The sequence below is a fragment of the Ceratotherium simum genome, chromosome 8 (assembly GCF_057802395.1).
Source record: "Ceratotherium simum simum isolate JZ-2026a chromosome 8, ASM5780239v1, whole genome shotgun sequence".
In the NCBI taxonomy this organism is placed as follows: Eukaryota; Metazoa; Chordata; class Mammalia; order Perissodactyla; family Rhinocerotidae; genus Ceratotherium; species Ceratotherium simum.
In genome coordinates, this window is record NC_141907.1 from 69488325 (window position 1) to 69504820 (window position 16496).

Sequence of the window (16496 nt, forward strand, 5' to 3'; positions counted from 1 at the left end):
TATCGATACATAGAATAACTTGGATGATTCTTAAAGGCATCATGCTGAGTGAAAGAAACCAGTCTCAAAAGGTTACATACTGTATGATTCCATTTATATGACACTCTTGAACAGAGACAAATGTATTGATGAAGACAGATTAGTGGCTGTCAGAAGTTAGAGGTGGAAGGATAGTGTGACTCTAAAGGGACAGGACAAGGAAGTTTTGGGGCAGTCATGAAAATGTTGTAGGTTCGTATTGTGGTAGTGGTTACACTAATCTGTGTATGTACCAAAGTTCAAAGAGCTATTTACCGAAGAAAGATAAATTTTACTGCATAATAATTTAAAAAAATAAAAATTTTATGAAACAGTATGATAGTTTAAAGAAAAACAATAAACTAACAATGAAACCATCTCTAAAAATTCAGGGCAAAGAATGACAGTTTGCCAAGAAAGATCAAATCAGAAAGTGTAGTCTGCATCACTATACTCTAGGGTTTCATTCCTGGTTTTATCATTGATTCACTATAAGGCCTTAAATCAATAACCCATCTCAGTATTCCTCTGTGATTTTTGTGCCCAGTTTGACAGGTGATATCGGAGGGTGAATATAAAATCCTCAATGCAATACTTCCCCCGTCAAATATGACATACTACATGAAGAAATACTGCAATTCAAGTTATCTCAGAATACCCCCATTCTGCTCTCCAGACTAGCCATAAATATAAAGGTGTGGTTTACATCATACTTGTCGGTCCTTTTTACACACTCAAGTTTCCTCACTCTGTTCTCAAAGCTCTTTTACAACTCCAAGATGTCTAGAAAATCTGGCATCTTATTCCACACACACCGGAAGCCTCTACCACATATGTTTTAGTTCTGTACATGGTCTGTAATCTTCTTCCAGGCCACCAGACCTGCAGGCTGCCCAGGAGCAGTCTGTAAAGAAACTGCCACCCAGAATTAATCAAAAAGACACATCTGGTAAACACAAAATAATTCTCAGGGAAAACAAGAGGTATGGTTAGTCCTTTCACAGGATCTACAACAAAAACAACTTACAAATTAGTTATGTATTTTGTAAATTCAACAAAATAGGTTTTAAAAAAATCAAACATGAAAAACTGGAAGATTAAAATCCTGTACCAGCAAGAACATTCAGACTAACTGCTTCCATTGTGTATAATTAATGGACCATGTCTCAAGTTAAAATCTGGAAGACAAAGATCTCAGGAGTGACCAGTAATCTTCTATAAATCATTTACATCGACATCAAAGAGAAGAAAATTTTTAAAGGGCAAAAGAAATTTTTCATCATGACAGAAAGCACATCCAAAAATCTCTAGCTTTTCGTGGTGATTTTTAAATGTCAACAAATTCTTCGACACTCCTACCTTCAAAAAGAGGAGCCTATCTCCCTTCCTCCTTAATGGAGACTCACTTCTAACAAACAGAGTGCTGGGAGTGACACTATGTAACTTCCAAGACTAGGTCATTTTAAAAGGAGTTCAAATGCCAGCTCTGGGCCGGCCCCATGGCTTAGCGGTTAAGTGCGTGCACTCCACTGCTGGCGGCCCGGGTTCGGATCCCGGGCGCACACCAACGCACCGCTTCTCCGGCCATGCTGAGGCCACGTCCCACATACAGCAACTAGAAGGATGTGCAGCTATGACATACAACTATCTACTGGGGCTTTGGGGGGAAAAAATAAAATAAAATAAAAATGCTGTATATAAAACTACTTGAATAAACTGACATATTAAAAAAAAAAAAAAAATCCCAGCTCTGCCATTTATAATAATTCCTCTTTCAGGTCTATTGTCAGGATTATGTAAAGCCTCTTACTTGGTGCCAGAACGTTAGAAGCTTAACAAACAGCTTCTAACCAACCACTTATAGTCCTCAAAGTGTCCTGGAAGATATGTACTATCAACATTTAAAAATGAAAAAAGTTTATTATGTTGTTAAATGAATGAAAGTGACAAACTGCTGAAATCAAACCAAACCACAAAGAGTATAAAGACTTTCAGAAGAAACTCTTGCTTTCTATTAGGTTGAGTCAAATGAAACTGCCATTTTTGTTAGGTCAGAAAGGATAGAGTATCAGCAATTTTATATGGTTAAACCTAATAATTATAAAAAGAAAATATAGGTAAACATAGAAATATTATTGAAGAGGCATTTTCTTATTAAAAACTGCAATTTATATCTCACAAGTTATGGTATGATAAGAAAAATTGAAGCCAAGATTGCTATATAATGATATAGTCAGTTTTTTATAGCCATTTTAATATGTCAGTTATTAACGCAGCCTATTTTGAGAACAAACAAAAGTTAAATATATTTGTATATAGTTACAGCATTCTCTATTGGAAAGATCGCTAGGAGACACTGAAAGGGAGGGAAATGACGTGGAGAGGGAAATGATTTCTCTTAAGAGAAATGATGGCTTACAGAAAGGCATTAAGAACAATTCACAAATAATCTTAGTTTATACCGGAATACAAAACAACATGTTTTTCAACGAGCAATAGATTTTGTCAAATCAGACAAATAAAATCTTATAAAAATTAGGAGAATAATTGGAAAATTAGCACCTTGAGACAAAAATATAAATTTCTATTCATTTAATTAACGTTCACTGAGGCCAGATACTAGATAGTTGCCATGAGGTAAACACAGAGAAAAGACTGGGACTCTAAATATGTCCATGGTAAAAAGGAGAAAATACTATTCATTATAAGCTCCTTTTTTATTTACTGTTTTAAATGGAAAATTATTCTGACAAATTCAACAGTAATGGAAATATTTCTAAATATTATATATCTTATTCTTGAAATCATATTTTTATTTATTTATGACACTTAAGACAAGTTCTAGGTACTCATTTAATCCTCAAAACAACCCTCTATGTATTATTATTATCCACATTTTATAGCAGAGGAAACTGAGGCATAGAGAGGTTCAGTAACTAGCCCAAGGTCACACGACTAGGAAGCGGTAGAGCCTAGATTTACTCAGGCTGTCTGCGCCAGAGTCAGTGCTCTCAATGACTTCATTGCCCTACCTCTCGTAGCTAGCTTCATTATATTACTTCTCAGATTCAACTTTACTAGCATGGATCTAAACGTAGTCAACTTTCTGGTACCAACCGTAATAATCAAGGCAGAGGACTGAACTAAAGTAAACAAATTATTATTCTCAGGCACAGTATTAAGAAATCTCTGACTCATTAATCTATTCATAGTTTTTCACTGCTCTAAGCTTATCTATGGAGTAACAAACCACAAACTGACAAATCATTTTTTAGAGTTGGTGGCTAACTTGAAGCAAAGATCACTCATATGGAGAATGACAAAATACCTACTAGTTCATGAACTTAGTATGATAAGTATGATGATCTTGAGCTAGTCATAGCAGATAGAATGGATCAAGCAACTGATGAGAACAAAAAGAAAATTTTAAGTATAGAATACATGGGCAAAGGATCAAAGATGATCCAGGAGAAGTATTCTGGGAAGTCAATGTTTCAGAAGTGATTTGATCATTATAATTTTCTACTAGGGGTTGGCAAACTATAGCTTATGGGCCAAATTCAGCCCACTATCTGTTTTTGTAAATAAAGTATTACTGGAACATAGCCATGCTCATTTGTGTTGTCTAAGGCTGCTTTTGTGCTACAGCAGCAGAGTTGAATAGCTGCAACAGAGAGTGTACGGCCCACAAAGTCATCCACGTGGCCTTTTACAGCAAAAGTTTGCTGACCTTTATGTAATCCTTAACATCAAGTAGAAAACAAACGTAAAAAACATGATCTGATCTTAAAAAAAATTGATTCTTACTTTACATAAGCCTAATTAATATCAAATGTATTCCAAAGGCTAGAGACTCGCAGTTGAAGGGCTACCATATTTCATCAAATCTAAGATACCACTCATTATAAGACTATTATTATTTTATGTATCACCAAGAAAAAACATTGCCAATTAAAAAAATGACATGTTAATTTCTTATCATATCTGCTGCAAGAAAATTCTAGTTCAGAATTCCGCAAATGAGAAAAAAGTGTGTATCTCAGAATTGATGAGATATAGTATATCATTCTACAATGATATAAATTCATAAATAAAAGGTGATAGGGTTATGATACATCTTCTAGACAGGATTTCCCACTTTATCATAGGGTACTGAAAGGGACAAGGGGTTCCTCTGTAAGACTTTGCCAATACCTATAATAACCAAGAAATATGAATAGAGAACAAAGAACTAAAGATCTGCAGGCTATCCCACATGTAAGGCATTAGGTAAGGAGGTGTACTGTGAGCACCATTCTACAGTGCATGTCAGTCTTTCCAAAACATTAGCTGTACTGGGTACATTTAGGTGACAGAAAACTGAAATAATACATGTGGAATAAATGTTTTCCCTTTGGTATTAGACATAGGATCACATATTTCAAAAGTAATGAAACACCTCTAAAATATTTTCCAGAGCCGAGCGTACAAGAAGAGAGTTTGAGTCACTGCTTTTATTTGGAGGGAGGGAAGGAGGAAGGGAGGGAGAGAAGGAAGAATTAGAAGCCAACTTCATGGATTTAAATTTAACATCTTATCTTTGACTTCAAAGTATTGTATTATTCAATTTTATACCTGAAAATGAACAATTTAATATGCTATTGAGAATTCCATATTAATAATTATAAGGCTGAGTAGAAATAATTTTTATAATACTGTTTTAATTCATTTTCCTACTCATTAGACTTTGGAAATATTTCAAAAACAAACCTTCATCTTAGTGCTTCATTATTTAAGAAATAATCTTCTTTGAAGGCACCAGAGTTATGACAGTCTGAGAAAAGCAGGACAAAAACAGTATATGAACATTTAGCAATGAATAATTTTCAGATATTTAAGAAACTATATTTACGTGTTATATGTCTACATCTTTCTGTCTCTGTCTCTCTCTCTAACACCATATAAAAACAGAAGGAATAGGGGCTGGCCCGGTGGTTTAGTGGTTGAGTTCCCATGCTCCGCTTCGGCGGCCCGTGGTTTGCAGGTTCGGATCCCAGGTGTGGACCTACGCAGCACTCATCAAGCCATGCTGTGGCGGCGTCCAACATATAAAGTAGAGGAAGATGGGCATGGATGTTAGCCCAGGGCCAATCTTCCTCAGACAAAAGAGGAAGATTGGCAATAGATGTTAGCTCAGGGCTAATCTTCCTCCCCCCTCCCTGCCCAAAAAAGAATGAATATGTGCATTAAATGCAACCTCTATTTCAAAATAGCTCTCCTGCTCACAGACACAAATATAAAGAAATTAAGAGCAAGGAAAGGGAAAAAAGAAGAATATCGAGTGTTTACTATCCAGACATTGTCCTAGGCCCTTTAGATAAATTAATTCATTTAATCTTCAAAACAACTCTGCTCTTACTCTCTTGAGCAGATAGGGAAACTGAGGCTCAGAGAGGTAAAATTCCAAAGTCTCACAGCTGGTAAGTGGCCGAGCGGAGATTTAAACTTCTTTCTCATATACCATATTGCTGCCAAACAAAAAAACAGCATGCATGTCTTTAGGATATATTAGATAGAAATAAACCAAATTTTCTGTGCTGCAGTTTTGTCTTTTGTTTTTTACAAAGTAAGCAAGAATGCTTGCCCACTCATGCAAATTCTAAAAGCTGGAGTTCCTAGGGCATTCCCTCCCTAGAAAGGATCTCATCCATTTCACAACTATAAATACCATCTGTATATTTCCCCTCAAATCTCTGAGCTCCAGGACTGTATAACTGTCCGCCATCTGACGTGTCCATTAGACGACCTGAAAACATCACAAAATTAACAATGTCGAAAATAAATCTGATTTCCCTTCTCACTGATCTCCAATTTCATTTAAGGATATTACCATTCACCAGTCTGCTCAAGCCAAAAACCTGGGTATTGTCCTTACTTTCCTTCTTCCTCACACTTCATGTTAAGTCGCACTGGTTCTACCTACAAACTGGATCTCAGATCCATCCTCGTCTCTCCCATCACTCTAGATCAGCTGCCATCATCGTTAATCACCTGGACTACCATAATGACCTCCTAACTATTTTCCCACTTTTTCTCTTGCCTATTTTCTCTTTTGCAGCCACAGTCTCTTTTTTTTTTTTGGTTAGCACAAACTGTAATAAGTAACTGCAAAATCCTTCACTGGTTTTCAATGTGTTGAATAAAATCCACACTCCTTATCACAGTCTTTTAAATGCTAGATAATATGATCTCTTTCTACGTCTCAACTTCATTCCACTCTCCCCCCGGACATCTCCAGGCATCCTTTCAACTCCTCATATACCAACTGTTCACACTGCAGGGTGTTCCCTCTTCCTGAAGGTCCTGGCAGGGATAACTCCTTCAGCTCTCAGCTTCAAGGTCACCTCCCCTGACAAGCCTTTTCTGTAGAAATGTAGAAGTACCTCTGTCTTCCCATAAGCCTCTATCACTTCACCTTTTTCATTTCTTCCACAGATAGCGCTTATCACTATTGGTAAATATCTATTTATCTGTTTATTATCTGCTCTAGAGCAGATCATGAACACCAAGTGGACAAGACCATGTCTGTTCTATTCACTGATATATACCCAGCACCCAGTAAAATGCCTGGCACATGTTAGGGACTCCAATTTTGCCTGAACGAGCAAGTTACGTATATTAGGCTTAAAAGACTTCAGTTTTTGTACAATTAATTTAACTGTGTTCTAAGACAAAAGTTTAAAAAAACTATCATTTTCTCTCTTAAAAGTGTATAAATACAGCTCACAAAGTATTTAATCTTTTGAAGACGTGCAGTAAGCCACAGAGCAGTGAACTCTGTATCACATTCATTTGATAGGCAATATAGAACTTAAGAGATGACTTTCCTATTTTATTTCCAGAATCTAAGTGAAAGAGCTACAATAAAATTATGAATATTTACATAATAATTAGCTCATTTAAATAACTATTGCAATCTAGTTACTTTGTATCATCAAAAACAAGTAAAATATTTTAATAAAAGCATACTTTTAAAATTTATTTCCATTTGGACAAATGTATTTTATAAAGAGGGGAAAATGACCTATTTTGGTCAAGTCCAAGGGAGAATCATAAATTACTATTCCATCCTGTGGTGGTTTTAAAACATACTCACAAATTCTCTGATATTCCTCCCTTCAAAGGTACAGTCTCGTCTTAACTGTGAGTTAAACTTAATGACATGTTTCTAAGGAAGAGAATGTAGTTGCAGTGACTGTATGTGACCATATCATAAAAGGCACTGTGGCTTCCTCCTTGCTCTCGCTCTCCGATCACTCACTCTGAAGGACGCTGACTTCCACGTAGTGAGGATACTCAAATAACACTATGGAAGGGTCCACATCAAGACAAACTGATGCTCCTCCAGCCAGCCAGCAAGAAACTGAGGCCTTCTGTCAACAGCCATGTGAGTGAGCCATCCTAGAAGGATCCTTGAGGCCCAGTCAAGCCTTCAGATAGCCCCAGCCAACATCTGGACAACTACAACCTCAGAAGAGAGTCTAAGCCAGAGCCACCCAGCTAAACCACTCCTGAGAGCCTGACCAGCTGAAACTGTGAGATAATAAATGCTTGTTTTTTTTAAGCTACTAAGTTTTAGGGTAATTTATATCACAGCAATAGGTAACTAATACATATTCATTCATTCATTCAATAAGCATCAATCCATGCCTATTCTGTCCCAGTCACCAGGCTCCATACACACAGAAGAAAAATAAGACACTATAACTATCATAGAGGGGAAAGAAATTAAGTAAGTAGTCTGGCAATACAGTAAAAGTGTTTTAAAAAGGTAAACACAATGGGCCAGCCCAGTGGCATAGTGGTTAAGTTCACATGCTCTGCTCTGTGGGTTCAGATCCTGGGCGTGGACCCATACATCGCTCGTTAAGCCCTGCTGTGGTGGCGTCCCATATAAAATAGATGAAGATGGGCACAGATTTAAGCTCAGGACAATCTTCCTCAAGCAAAAAGAGGATGATTGGCAACAAATGTTAGCTCAGGGCCAATCTTCCTCACCAAAAAAAAAAAAAGGAAAACACAAGACCCTACCTGAATACCTAGCATACAATATCAGATTTTAAGAGAAGGGAGAAGATGAGCAGGAGAAGGTGTTGCAGGAGGAAAGAGTGGATGTGGGTATACATATACCTACATGTAAGGAGCAAGGAAAGCATGAGAGATGACACATGAAGGGCCTGGAGATACAAGCACCAGCTGGGTAAAGAAATGTGCTATATACCACGCTCTGAGCTTTACCTAAAGGCAACAGGGAGACCTTGGGATTCAAGAAGTAGAGTAAGAAAATCAGATTTGCGTTCTCCAAAGACGACTCTTGCTGCAGTATGGAAAAGGGCTCCAAAGGACCTTTCTCGAAACCGGACAGTTAAGAGGAAACTGCAGCAGTTCAGTTTAGGTAGGACGATGGCCTGAAATACGTCAGCAAGGATAAAAAGTAGTAGGTGAAATCAAAAGATATTAGGAAGGTATAAAACAGGACCTTGTGACTGTATTTGAAATTAAATGTCATTAATATCTCAAAACTCAAAGAGAAATCACAGTAGTAACGTGAAAATATTTAGAACAAATAAAAGAAAAATTTCCATTGGTATATATGGCATACCTGCTAAACTAAAAAAAAAATCACCAGCATGTTCTGAAAATGGAAATGAATTTTAAAATTACAACTGTCCTAAAAAAAATGGAGCTATAGTCAATATGACGAAGGCAGAAGTAGTTGTGTATCATTCTAATTTACCTAATCTAAAACCTTAATAGTCATTTATAACGGATAAGCTCTTTGTATATTTCTAACATTTTTTATTGCTGGTACCAAGTATAGTCCTATTTTTTTCCCCTTTTAAGATAAAAGGCCTAAGAGAATGTGAGTATTATCCCTCCTTGAGTATGTGAGTCAGGTATGTCAGAATACAACTCACTGTTCTTACTTGGCTCAAGAGTTCTATTTTGTTTTTCTAAAGCTGGACTCAAACTCTTCAGACTTCAGTGCCTATAAATTTTCAACATAAGAACTGACTCTACGCTATAACTTAAGCTCCTTTAGGATAGCGATCATGTCTTAAACATGTTTCTATTCCTAGCACTGAGCCCACTGCATCTAGACCATAGCAGAAATTCACAAAATGTTTACTGAGTGGATTTGCCCTACACTGTATACTAGCAAGCTGTTCCTACACACACACACACACACACACACACACACACACACAAACTACTAAAATATTTACTGATGAAATGACGTCTGGGATTTGTTTCAAAATAAAGCTGGGGTAGAATAAGTGCATGGGGATATAGATAAAACAAGATTGGCCGTTATATAACTTTTTAAGAATTATGAAACTTATCAGAAAAAGTGAAAGTAAACAATTGAGTTATTGGGGGGGACATCTATTTTATATATTGATTCATAAGGTAGAATTAATTAATTTATAACAAACTTTAAAAAGGTTAAATTGTACTTTCTTAGCGGCTTTTTGCCTTTAATTTATACATTCTTGTTACAAAATATTTTTACTTCATAATTCTAAATCCCAAATAATTTATTTAAGGACTATAGTTAAAATATTGGGGAAAATATTCTTTTATAATAAAGGGAAGAAGGGTACAAATCTACTCTGAAAACAGTAATGAAAATAAAATTTGTATATCAACAAGAAAGAAAATAACATCTGATGTTGTCACTTTCTAATCTTTGTTACAGTCTGAAACAAAAAAGTTAGATATTTGTAACATAAAAAAAGCCTAATAAACACAGTCATTCAGATCTGGCTTAATAATTAAGAGTCTGCCCTTATCAGCTCCTTAATGAAAATGTTCCTCACAAAATACCACTATTTTCTTTTATGAAATTCCTGAAGAGTTTCATTAAGTAGATTCCTTCTGGAACTAAAATAAAAGTGACATTTGACATGAAATTAAAGGATCACTTACTAAATTATGTAAAATAATTGGTCTTTCCCATTCTTTTTATTTTTTTCTGTGAGCAAGTACAAGCAACGTTTCATTTTTTGTTTTCAAGCTTTTCCCTCTAATTTTCAAAGAAAGTGCAATATCAATTAATTAACTCCAAATCTGCTTGCTTTAATATTAATTTTCCTAGTATAGTAACGCCAAAAGGCTTCATTATAAAGTTGATATTTGCAGTTCTTTTTGGAGTACTATCAACTAAATAAAACTATTAAAAGCAAAATTTAAAGATATATACAAAGAACATTTTAAAAGGCACACACTAAGAATGATAAAACAGTCAATTAAAAATAAAACATTTAAGGGGCTGGCCCAGTGGTTCAGCGATTAAATTTGCACATTCTGCTTCGGTGGCCCGGGGTTCGCCGGTTCAGATCCTGGGTGTGGACCTACTCACCGCTCATCAAGCCATGCTGAGGCAGCGTCTCACATAGAAGAGCTACAACTCTACAACTAGGATATACAACTATGTACTGGGGCTTTGAGGAGAAAAAAGAAAAAGAGGAAGATTGGGAACAGATGTTAGCGCACGGCCAATCGTCCTCAAAAAAAATAAATACATAAAAAAATTAAAACAAAATAAAACATTTAATACACTAATCCAAACAACATGGTTCTGGCATAACGATGGACACATAGACCGATGAAACAGAATAGAGAGCCCAGAAATAAACCCTCACATATATGCCTAGTTGATTTTCAACGAAGGGGCCAAGAGTATTTAATGCGAACAGAACTTAAAAAAAAAAAAAGAAGGTGCTTGGAAAAGTGGAAATTTACATGCAAAAAAATGAAGTTAGACTCTTACCTTACACCACATACAAAAATTAACCTAGAATGGATCATAGATCTAATTTAAAAGCTAAAATTATAAAACTCTTATAAGAAAACAGAGAGTAAACTTCACAACCTTTGATCTGGCAATGGTTTCTTTAATATGACATCAAAACCACTGGCATCAGAAGAAAAAATAGATAAATTGGGCTTCATCAAAATTAAAAACTTTTGTGCATCAAAGGGCATATCAAGAGAGTGAAAAGTCAACCCACAGCAAGGGGAAAATATTTGCAAATCATATCTCTGACTAGGGTCTATTTAATATCCACAATACATAAAGAACAGGATGCTACAACTCAACATCAAAAAGACAACCCCAGGGCCGGCCCCGTGGCTTAGCGGTTAAGTGCGAGTGCTCTGCTGCTGGCGGCCCGGGTTCGGATCCCGGGCGTGCACTGACGCACCGCTTCTCCGGCCATGCTGAGGCTGCTTCCCACGTACAGCAACTAGAAGGCTGTGCAACTATGACATACAACTATCTACTGGGGCTTTGGGGGAAAAAATAAATAAATAAACAAATAATTAAAAAAAAAAAAAAGACAACCCCATTAAAAAATGGGCAAAGGACTTAACTAGACATTTCACCAAAGAAGATATACAAATAGTCAACAAAGAATGCTCAATATCATTAGTCATCAAGAAAATGCACATCAAAACCACAATGAGAAACTACTTCACATCCTCTAGGATGACTATCACCAAAAAATGGAAAATAACAAGTGTTGGGAAAGATGTGGAGAAATTGGAATCCTTGGGCAGTGCTGGAGAGAATGTAAAATGGTGCAGCCAATGTGGAAAACATTATGGCAATTCCTCAAAAGGTTAAACATAGGTACCATATGACCCAGCAATTCCACTCCTAGGTGTCCAACCAAAAGAACTGAAAACAGGGAGTCAAATAGATACTTGTACACCAAAATTCACAGCAGCAGTTTTCATACTAACAAAAGGTAGAAATAACCAAAATGTCCATCAGTAGATTAATGGATAAACAAAATGTGGTATATACACACAACGGAATGTTATTCAGCCATAAAAAGGAATAAAGTTCTGATATATGCTACAACATGGATTGAACCTTGAAAACATACTAAGTGAAATAAGTTAGACACAAAAGGACAAATATTGTATGATCACACTTATACGAAATATCTAGAATATGGACATGCATAGAGATAGAAAGTAGAATAGAGGTTACCAGGGGCCAGGAGAAAGGAGAATGGTGAATTAATGCCTAATGGGTACAGAGTTTCTGTTTGGGTTGATGAAAAAGTTCTGGAAATAGCTAGTGGTGATGGTTACACAACATTTGGAATGTCCATAATGCCAGTGAACTGCACACTTAAAAATGGTTAAAATGGTAAATTTCAGGTTACGTATATTTCACACAATTTTTTTAAAATAAAGCATTTAAGATTCAATATTATTCCCAAAACACAGAATTTAATTAGATCTAAAGCCTATTACAACAAAATTTTCAGACCGACACAAACTGATATAGTACTACCTTCAAGGTATGTATCCAACATTAAAATCAAGCATCCAGGAGCTGTTTAGTCTACCTAAAAAGGAAAAGGAAACCATGAACAAAACAAAAAGAAAACCCACCAACTAGGAAAAAACATTTGCAAATCATTTATCCGACAAGCAGTTAATTTCCAAAATATATAAAGAACTCAACAACAAAAAAACAAACAACTCAATCAAAAAACGGGCAGAGGAGACGAACAGACATTTTTCCAAAGAATATATACAGATGGACAACAGGCACATGAAAAGATATTCAACATCACCAATTATTAGGGAAATGTAAATCAAAACTACAATGAGATATCACCTCACACCCGTCAGAATGTCTATAATTAACAAAATAAGAAATAACGAATGTTGGAGACGATGTGGAGAAAAGGGAACCCTCATACACTGCTGGTAGAAATGCAAACTGGTGCAGCCACTATGAAAAACTGTATGGAGATCTCTCAAAAAATTAAAAATAGAAATACCATATGATCCAGCTATCCCATTACTGGGTATTTATCCAAAGAACTTGAAATCAACAATTCAAAGAGATTTACCCATCCCGATGTTCATCACAGGATTATTCACAATAGCCAAGACGTGGAAGCAATCCAAGTGCCCATCACCAGACGAACGGATAGAGAAGATGTGCTATATACATACACACAATGGAATACTACTCAGCCATAAAAGACAAAATTATGCCATTTGCCACAACGTGGATAGACCTTGAGGGTATTATGTTAAGCGAAATAAGCCAGACAGAGAAAGACAGACAACATATGATTTCACTCATATGTGGAAGATAAACAAACACATGGATAAGGAGAACAGATTGGTAGTTACCAGAGGGGAAGGGGGTGACAGGAGGTCGAGAGGGGTAAAGGGGCACATATGTTTAGTGACCAATAAAAACTAGGCTGTTGGTGGTGAGCACAATGCAGTCTATACAGAAACTGATATATAATAATGTACACCTGAAATTACACAATGTTATAAGCCAATATGACCGCAATAAAATAATTTTTTAAAAAATAAAGCATCCAATTCCACTGGCCATACTAAAAAAGGGGCCTATAAATTATCCCAAATGAAGGATTTTTGTTTTCATAGCAAGAATTCGGCATTCAAGACAAGCTAAACTCAAAAACATTGCATGGAAACAAAAGCCAAGTTCATTGCAGGCTTGAAGTCTTTACTTGCCTATTTTTATTTTGTTTCTATCTCTACATCTAGAACCCTCTCTTTAAACTAGTTTAAAAATGGGACTCAGAAGAAAAAAATATGTGCAAATTTTTAATAATCAAAACGACAGAATTTCCAGGTAGTAGAAATTTTAAGTGTGCAAAGCTCAATTAACAGGAACTGAGAGAAAAGGTCGTAATTATACACACACAAACATCACAATGTGTCTCATGCTTTTGGCAAGTAGCACAAAACCAATCACTTACCGTGCTATTTTCTAATCAGGAATGCTACTGTTTCCAAAAACTAATAAAGAACCTCTGTTTCATAATAAACTTAATCCTGAAATTACATTTGATGTTCCTAATCCACAAAAGTAGAGCCCTGTCATATATTTACAAGTAAGATATTAATCATAAAAAGATCATGTTTTATCATCAGGCCACACAGCTATAAGAAAACCATCTTTTTTGTGGACAAGCTCTAATTTTAGAAGACAGACGAACAACATCATGAATTAAAGCAAAGCAGAAAGACACAAAAAATGACAAGTCAAGAAATGCAAAATACAAGCAACAGGTAACATTTAGTCCATCGAGGCAAGTTCACAAGAGACGGGCCCAGGAAAAACAGTGAATACAGGCCTGTGCAGCAACATTCCCCATGATTACACCTGATCTCTTCATCCACTCCTTGCCAGCAAGCATTCTGTCTTGGCATGATCACTACCACTGCCATTCTCAGTGAAAAAAAGAAACCAAATGTGGACTTCCCTTATGCAAATAATTTATAATCATTAGATGAAGAATTCATTGCTTTCCTTCCTGCCTCTGTTGAAGTATTTTCTAGAGAATACTAATATTCTCAGCACGTGGTTACCAGCAAGTGACTGGTCAGCTTCTACTTAAGGAGGAGGGAAAGCTATTCTAAAACTCTAAAGTTGTCTTTCACCTGGGTCTTGATGTATCAAGAATGTTGTTCCAAATAAAATAAAATGCAACAAAGAAATCCCAGCAATGTCGTGATCTTTAGTCATTCTTTCAAACTAATCATGGACTCTTGATAAATTGAAAATGATATACTGAATTAATAAAACAATTTCCATAGAGGCTATCAAATGAAAGCAATATAATTTCAGTTTAAAATAATTGTGGTACAAAGAAAATTCCACTAAGCAAATTAGAATTTTTGAGTGTTTTTGGCGTTATGTTTAGATTCTGGCTGGCAAATGTCTGTAAGATGTCTTCCCAGACTCACTGATAAAAGATGTTTGCTGGTTCTAATCTAATAACATTTAACCACAGAAAACAGATTAAAATGTCTACCTACAAATACATATGTATACAGCAAATAGTGTTTGCTCTGACCTGAAATAAGAGAGAGAACTTTTAATGCATCAATCAATCAGACTTCTTTTGACTCATTTCACTGATCCATGGCAACCTAAGTCTCTGACCTATTATCTTTCTCACCTTCTTTCTATACACTTCAGATTTGTGGAGATAGGAGAGTTACAGAGGCCTGAAAGAGGTCAGGTCTGGTGCCAAGATCATTGAAACGATGCCAGAGAGCCTGGAAGGCCAGTTGGCCAAAGCTACCAGGCTAGGCCAAACTTTCCTCTTTACAAAGATTATTCACAATAACTGAATATCTATAAATCTAGGTCATCTGGCATAGAAGCTTTAAAAGAATTGCTGATTACTGAAGCTAGATGATAGGCATATATGTGTTAATTTTACCGATGTTTGAAATTTTCCGTAGTAAGAAACTAAAACTAAAATAAATAAATTGGCATATTCTATGTATGAAATAGCAGATTATTATGGTTCAGGCTTTAATATGTAAAATTGTGAGTCAGTGATAAATAGAGCACAGGGAATTATCCCTGTTTCTCTGGTACAGATAACTACTTCATTCCTTCACCATCAAATACAGAAAATGCATTTCAAATTCATTATGTTTTCTAACTATAACTCAAAATGCCCAGGCAATAATAGAAATCATTAATAAACCTGAATACACAAAAAACTTCTTGAAAATCTGTGAATGGCAAAAAAAACACCACAAGCAAAGCTGAAAGACAAATGAGAACAGTGGGAGAAAATATTTGCAAATATGTATTACAGATAAAGAGCTAATATTCCTAATATACAAAGACCTTAATAACCAAAGGAAAAAAGAGCAAAAACCCTAGAGAGAAATGGAAAAAGACATGTACAGATACCCCCACCTATTCATATGGGTCTTATAGACCTGAAATATATAAACTTAACTCATAAAAAAAATGCACATTAAAACTACACTGGGGGGGCCAGCCCGGTGGCACAAGCAGTTAAGTGTGCATGCTCCGCTGCGGTGGCCCGGGATTCGCCGGTTCGGATCCCAGGTGTGCACCGACATACCGCTTGTCAAGCCATGCTGTGGTGGTGTCCCATATAAAGTACAGGAAGATGGGCACAGACGTTAGCTCAGGGCCAGTCTTCCTCAGCAAAAGAGAGGAGAATTGGCAGATGTTAGCTCAGAGCCGATCTTCCTCACACACACAAAAAACTACACTGGGATACTATTTCTTTGCCCTTCAGATTCGCAAAAATTCAAAAGCTTGACAATACACTCTTGGTAAGGCTGTAGAAAAACAGGCACTCTCCTATGTTGCTGGTGGGAATGCAAAACAACACAACCCCTACAGAAGGGAATTTGGTAACATCTAGGAAAACTACATATCCATTCACCCTCTGACCCCGTAATCCCACTCCTGTATTTATCCTGAAGCCACATCTCCAACAGTATAAAAAGACGTAAATACAAGGTTATTCACTGCAACTCTTTAAAACCGCAAAATACTAGAAACTACCTGGATAGCCAAACCTAGAAGACAGGATGGATAAACTGGCATCTATACACACAGAGGAATGATGACGATCTCTATGAAT

At 36.2% G+C, this 16496-nt stretch overlaps 1 protein-coding gene across 11 annotated transcripts in view; it reads right to left on the reverse strand.

The window, feature by feature from the left end:
- Positions 1 to 16496, reverse strand: part of WDFY3 (WD repeat and FYVE domain containing 3) — a 256639-nt gene that overhangs the window by 193919 nt on the left and 46224 nt on the right. For 8 of the 11 annotated variants that reach the window (XM_087434533.1, XM_087434535.1, XM_087434537.1 and 5 more), the window contains one exon: positions 12368 to 12422. The exons of the other annotated variants lie outside the window; for them this stretch is intronic. The gene's annotated coding sequence lies outside the window, so the exon portion shown is untranslated. The remainder of the gene's footprint in view (positions 1 to 12367; positions 12423 to 16496) is intronic. 11 annotated transcript variants of the gene reach the window in all.